This window comes from Aulonocara stuartgranti (assembly GCF_965226115.1).
Source record: "Aulonocara stuartgranti genome assembly, chromosome: 3".
Lineage (NCBI taxonomy): Eukaryota > Metazoa > Chordata > Actinopteri > Cichliformes > Cichlidae > Aulonocara > Aulonocara stuartgranti.
The window spans coordinates 79,309,713-79,315,722 of record NC_138941.1 but is presented as its reverse complement, the minus strand read 5'-3'; positions in this window follow the sequence as shown (position 1 = coordinate 79,315,722).

The following is a 6,010-nucleotide window of genomic DNA, read 5'->3' as shown; positions in this document are numbered from 1 at the left end:
TACATAGGTTCATTAACATATGACGTCTACATACAAACAAAGAGTACCTTGCCTGTGCGTTGTGTAAGTGTGTGTGTGGTCAGAGTGGTGTCCCCATAAACGACTTCCCTAAACCTGCTGGTTTGGAAGTCCAGCAGTACATCTAAACCAAAGGCACTTAGAGTAAAACAGACATAGCTACGTTTATCCTACCATAAAACAATAAGAGAAGGTACGACCTCTCTCACGCTCCCAGGATGTGGCTGTGAATGCCAGAACACTCTGGAATGCACACAAAGTCTTTGCAGACTATTAAGGATCAAACCTCTGTCAACATGACATTGATTATACAACTCTAAGCATATATGAGTAGATATTTCTAAGCATAAATGACAATCAACAATACAAATCTAACAACTGAATGTAGTGTATAGCGCTTTGCGGTCCTTACGCACTGAGCAAATACAAATACAGGCCATTTACCATTTACCTGAAGAAATCCAGTCTTCTGCCTGCTGTGGCTGTGATAGAAAGAGGAACACAAACACTGACTGTGAGCTCATGTCTTATGTCAGCACTAACACACACATTTACACTTGGTATGTGTCGAGAGAAAAAACTCACTTCCTGCTGCTAGTGTTTCATTTACCTGCAACCTTTAAGGTGGAATGTTTTCTCCCTTTTACTTAAAGTATCAGTGTGACAGAGTTGATCATCAGTTTGACTTTAATGGCTTAAAAAAACTGCTGAGTGTCCCTTCTCTTCAACAGCATAAACTCAGACACAGCTCAGCTGAAAAAAGTCAAATAACAGTGAATTCTTTAATATAATAGTGACACAAGTTTGAATTCAAAGCATCAGTGTACACCACAAACAGCTCATTTTATAAGCTCAATAACTGGACAGTGATGCTTTCTGGGGCAATTCTGGAGCACTAATGATGGTTTAAGGCCTCTAAGATGTGCACAAGCTTCTAAAGATGAAACTATAATCATCTCCTAATGGATCCTGACTTTGTTGATGCTGAACTTTCCCAGAAACACAACTCGGGAGATTTTGTTCCTTATTCATGTTTTACTTCTCTTTCCTGATTTTGGTGTCAGGTGATGGTCTCCGTGTGAAGGTAAGTAAAGTTAATCTGTCATATTTTCCTGGCAAACATCAGCTGTGTGCAGCTTAGTTCCAGCACAAACAACACAAATCTGCCGCTCCACAGTTCACGGTTACGGTTGTAACAGCATGTGCCATCCTTCACAACATCTGCCTCAGCATTGGTGAAATTGTTGCCCCAGAGGATGAGCCCGTGGAAGATGGAGCAGAGGATGAGGAGGGGAAGGCAGGTTTGGAGGCAGTTAGGGGTGCTCCTTGACGAGACCGACTGTCGTCTGAGGTGTCAGCCCTGGAGGAGGTACCAGTAAATCATGACTACCATTAACAGGCAACTGAAATTTTATCTCTTTTTTTTGTGGAATCTAGTACTTTGTCAAACTGTTGTCTGCTACAGAGTTACAAGTATTATACAAGTAGTAATATAGCATCCACCATCTCCTGCTTGCATATTTCTGAAACATCTTAGTGGTGTGGCAGCCGTCGAGTGAGCCCTGCAAACCCTGTGGATGGATGATGCAGTGGACAGCGGGAGGAAGCATCCTAAAGCTCTCTTTGCAGACCACCCTGTGTGATTCTCCACTCGCCCACCAGACAAACCGCAGGTCTCAGTTGCAGCACCTCATCCACGTCTGATCTTGCTTCGGCAGATTCAGCAACACTGCCAGAGACTTCCTGTAATCTATTACAGTTGTTAAAGAGAATAACTATGAATAGCTGTAAATATTTTATTATGTCTTCATATATTGTTGGTGCATTACAAATATTCTTGTTTTGTTGTTCTTGACATCAGTGTTGGTCAAGTTACTTGAAAAAAGTAATCAGTAACTAATTACTGATTACTTCCCCAAAAAAGTAATCCCGTTACTTTACTGATTACTTATTTTCAAAAGTAATTAATTACTTAGTTACTTAGTTACTTTTTAAAAACACGATTTACAACCTGAAGAGGTGATAAAGCGATAGATCTTTCAGCCCAATTCTACTTTTTCTACATAATCCATCATACAAAATGTAATCAAATGGAAAAGTCTCTTTTTTTAACTTGTTTTATCAGTTTTAATCTTTTAACTTTATGCATCAAGCAAAAATTTAATTATATGCAACATTCTCTGACTGGAAGAAATTAGTTTAACATTTAAACCTATTTTCTGCACATTCCAGCACATAAAATAAAATATTTTTTGTGTTTACACTCAGTCTTTCAAATAGATGCAAGTAAAACACAGCAGAAAATAAATAAAGTCAAAGACTCAGCGGTCCTGTTGCTCTATTTTCACCTGTAAAGCAGGAGCAGGGTAGGCGGAGGTTTACCCTGGTGCAGGTGTGCCGCAGCGGTCAGTTGAAGAAGTTTCTCTGTGAGTTTCCCATCACGTCGTTGCGCACTTGGTGCTTGCTTGGAAGTTTAGGGGTTTTTTTCGCTGTAAAAAGAAGTTTTCTTCCCACGCACAGCGGACACTAATGTTTTTGTCACTTTTTATGGAATCAAACTCAAAGTAAGGTCAGTACTTCCACGCTTTAAACGCTGCACGCTCATACTCTCTCCCACAATCGATATGTGATCCATTGTTGATCTGCACACAGCTGTTGTCGCGAACGTAGCACTCGCTTACGTCACTGTCGTGAGACATTCTCGCATACAAATCACGGTTTTAGTAACGCAGTAACGCAGCGTTCCTACGGGAAAGTAACGGTAATCTAATTAACGTTTTTGCAATAGTAATCCCTTACTTTACTCGTTACTTGAAAAAAGTAATCAGATTACAGTAACGCGTTACTGCCCATTTCTGCTTGACATGTACTCCATTGTTATTGACTAAACATCCATTTCCAATCATCCAGAGTTAGCATTATGTTCATACATGTTAATAAAATGGATTCAGTGACAATTACTGTTTGTTTCAATCAATTTATTGAGAACATAAGACTTTTAACTGACAACACAAATATCACAATGTAACAAAAAGATTAGAAGGAAACACCTGCCATGTCGGAATGAAACGTTAAAGAATGGAAAACAGTCTGTCCATCCCGTCCCGTCCTGCGCCCTTCTTTCCTCTGCCTCCCTTTGATGAGGTCTTGCAGCTCATTGTCCAGATCCCTTATCCCCTTCCTCCCTGTTGTGGGTGGCCAATCCCGTTCCTTATCAGTGTTTGATTCTCTTTCGTTTTGGTCACCCACTGCTGCGCTTAGCCCTGGAATGTTAAGTTATCCCATTTCCAGTGTTGGGAATAACGCGTTATTAAGTACGCGTTATTCCAGGAACGCGTTAGTCGTTACTGGGATTTAGATAGGGTCGTTACTCGTTACTTCGTGTGGTGGCATCGCGGAGCTTCCACAGATTCAGTAACATTTGCAAGTGGTGGAGGCCAGCAGGTGGATGAAGGAAAAGGGAGGCAAGAGGAGAGACCCGAAGCAGCCGCCGGTCCGAGTGTGAACTGAACTTCAGGTAAGAAGTTATGACCTGCAGTCTCTCTGGGTCAGATATGAACCAAGTTTAGGTGGAGTTTATTTTCGTTATTCTGACTTTTTCTGTACTGCGTGCTAGCTAGCATGACGGAGTTTCTATACAGCTGGGTGGTGCTATGAAGTTAATGATGTTGAACTTTATTTTGTTCATAAGTTATTAGAGTTGCCAACCGTCCCATCTGGTATTCAGAGAAAATATTACGCGTTTCTTATTGAGGTGAAAAGGAACAGTTTGTCCCGTAATTCAGCTACAATGAAAAAGGCACAAAGCTGGAGTTATTCTGTGTCTTTGCTGCACAGCTGCCTCTTCTCTCATTCTCCCCCTCCCTCTCCCGTTTCTACTTCAATCATGAAAACTGATCAGTGATCAGCTGATCGGCTCTCTTGTTTGTTTACTTTGCGCCGAAAGAGGAAACCAGCAGATGTCGCGCTAAACAACAGCAGCACGTTTAAGCTTGATCAGCTGTTGTTAGAATTTATTTAATATTAATTTCTAGTATCAGCTGATGTTTGCTGGAGCCACAGCTGTAAAGCTGCTGGTCATGATGTCGGTTTGTATATGTGGTGAGAGGGAAACATGAAGATGAAACCAGGAGATGTCCTTACTGTTTCTGAGAGACAAATAACACCAGGATCCTTTTTTTATGTAGCTGACAGCTGGTAACTGTGCAGGGGCGGGTCTAGCAAAGTTTTGCCAGGGGGCCAGGTTGGGCATTAACAGGGAGAGGGGGGCACAAAGAAATACTTTTCTTTTTTATTCTCATTTAAAATGTCTAGCTTTTAAAAAAAAATAATTATCCGAGTCTTACAACAAACAATTGATAGATTGATGCATATATACCATCAGAACAGTGAACATCACTGTGTGTTTATTTTCATTCAAAGGCTTTATAATTTTTCCTATAATGGTGGGCCGGTCTCTAGTCAAAATGCCCGGGCCAATTTTCTGTCCCAGTCCAGCCCTGTATTGCAGCTCATCTGCAGTCTGGTGTTGCCTACATCTTCCTATTCAGAAGGCAGAATTTCAGAGTTCTGAGTACAATCAAAGCACCACGACTGCAGTTTTTGTGTTGGATGTAAAAGGCACACATGACGCTGTGACGTAGGCTAGAATCATGGCAGCAGTCAATGACGGTCCAGGCGTGGGATTTCTCTCGTGGAAATATGCACATTATCTTTTCCTGTCTATTGGTAGGTGGCACAGTGCACTGTGGCAAGTAAGCAAGCTAGAAGACTGGCAAAGTTATGGAAGCAACACATTAACAAGAGAATTCTGAGTAAAACCAAAGTTACTTTCCCTAGTAACTAGTTACTTTGAAAGTAACGAGTAACTTGAAGTAACTGAGTTACTTTTGATAGAAGTAACTAGTAATGTAACTAAGTTACTATTTTAAAGTAACTTATCCAACACTGCCCATTTCTTTCTGGCCTGTGAGGGGGGACTTTCCCCTGTAGGCCCATCTTCTCTAGAATTGTCCTGATCGCACACAACAAATAAGAGAAGAGAGGAAACCATGGCAACTATGTAAATCCCTAAAACCAAAAGTTTTCCCAGCAGAACACCAGAGGAATAACGTCTGCACATCACAGGCTCTGTAGAGCATGAGGGTTAGTAAAACCATCCTCGTATGAATATGATGTGTAAATTGATTTATTCTTGTACCTCCACACCACAGTGGCCCAATTCTTCACCCCAGTGAGGAGGTGATGATTTTCTCCTCTCATTTTAATAAATTGAGCCATTTGCTCTTTGGTCCCTAAAACATATCACAAAAAGGTTCATTCAGAAAAAATCTAATTTGGCTGTATGTAAGGAGCAATACATGAAAAACTGCGGGACCCACCATACAAGCTAGGTTACCATTATTTTAATTTAAAAAAAAAAACAAGTCTATGCAGCTGCCCAAAGCCTAACAATTCAACCAATATAAATATTTACCTTTGTACTGTGAGTAAAAGAAGAGAAAGTGAGTAAAAGAAAACATAATTAGAATATAATGTGCTTGACTTTGCTTAGATGAGGGGGTCCAGCTGTCGATTAGAGGAATAGGAAAGGATTTGTGAATGTCTGTGTGTTTTAGTTTGGTTTAGTTATAGACCTGAGAGTGTGTGTAATTGTGTAGAGGGATTTATGGACACTGGGGGTCAGCCTGTCATAAACGGAGACAGGAAGCTACAGTTGGGGGATGCTAGGACCGACGGAACAGATAGGAAAGAGAAGAATTGAGTGTAGCTTGGGTGAGGGGAGCTCATAATTGTCATTACTTAGAAGTAGGTTTGCAGGAGACTCTCTACATGTTTAGCTGTAAAAGTAAGACAACAAGAGGCCGATGGCCAAGGGCAACCTCTTCCAGGAGGTGCATGCTACTGGGTCTGGTGTGGTCTCTGGAGACCTGAGGGGAAAAAGAACTGGGGTGTAACTGGTTTACGTAACAGTACCAAAAGATTTTCATAT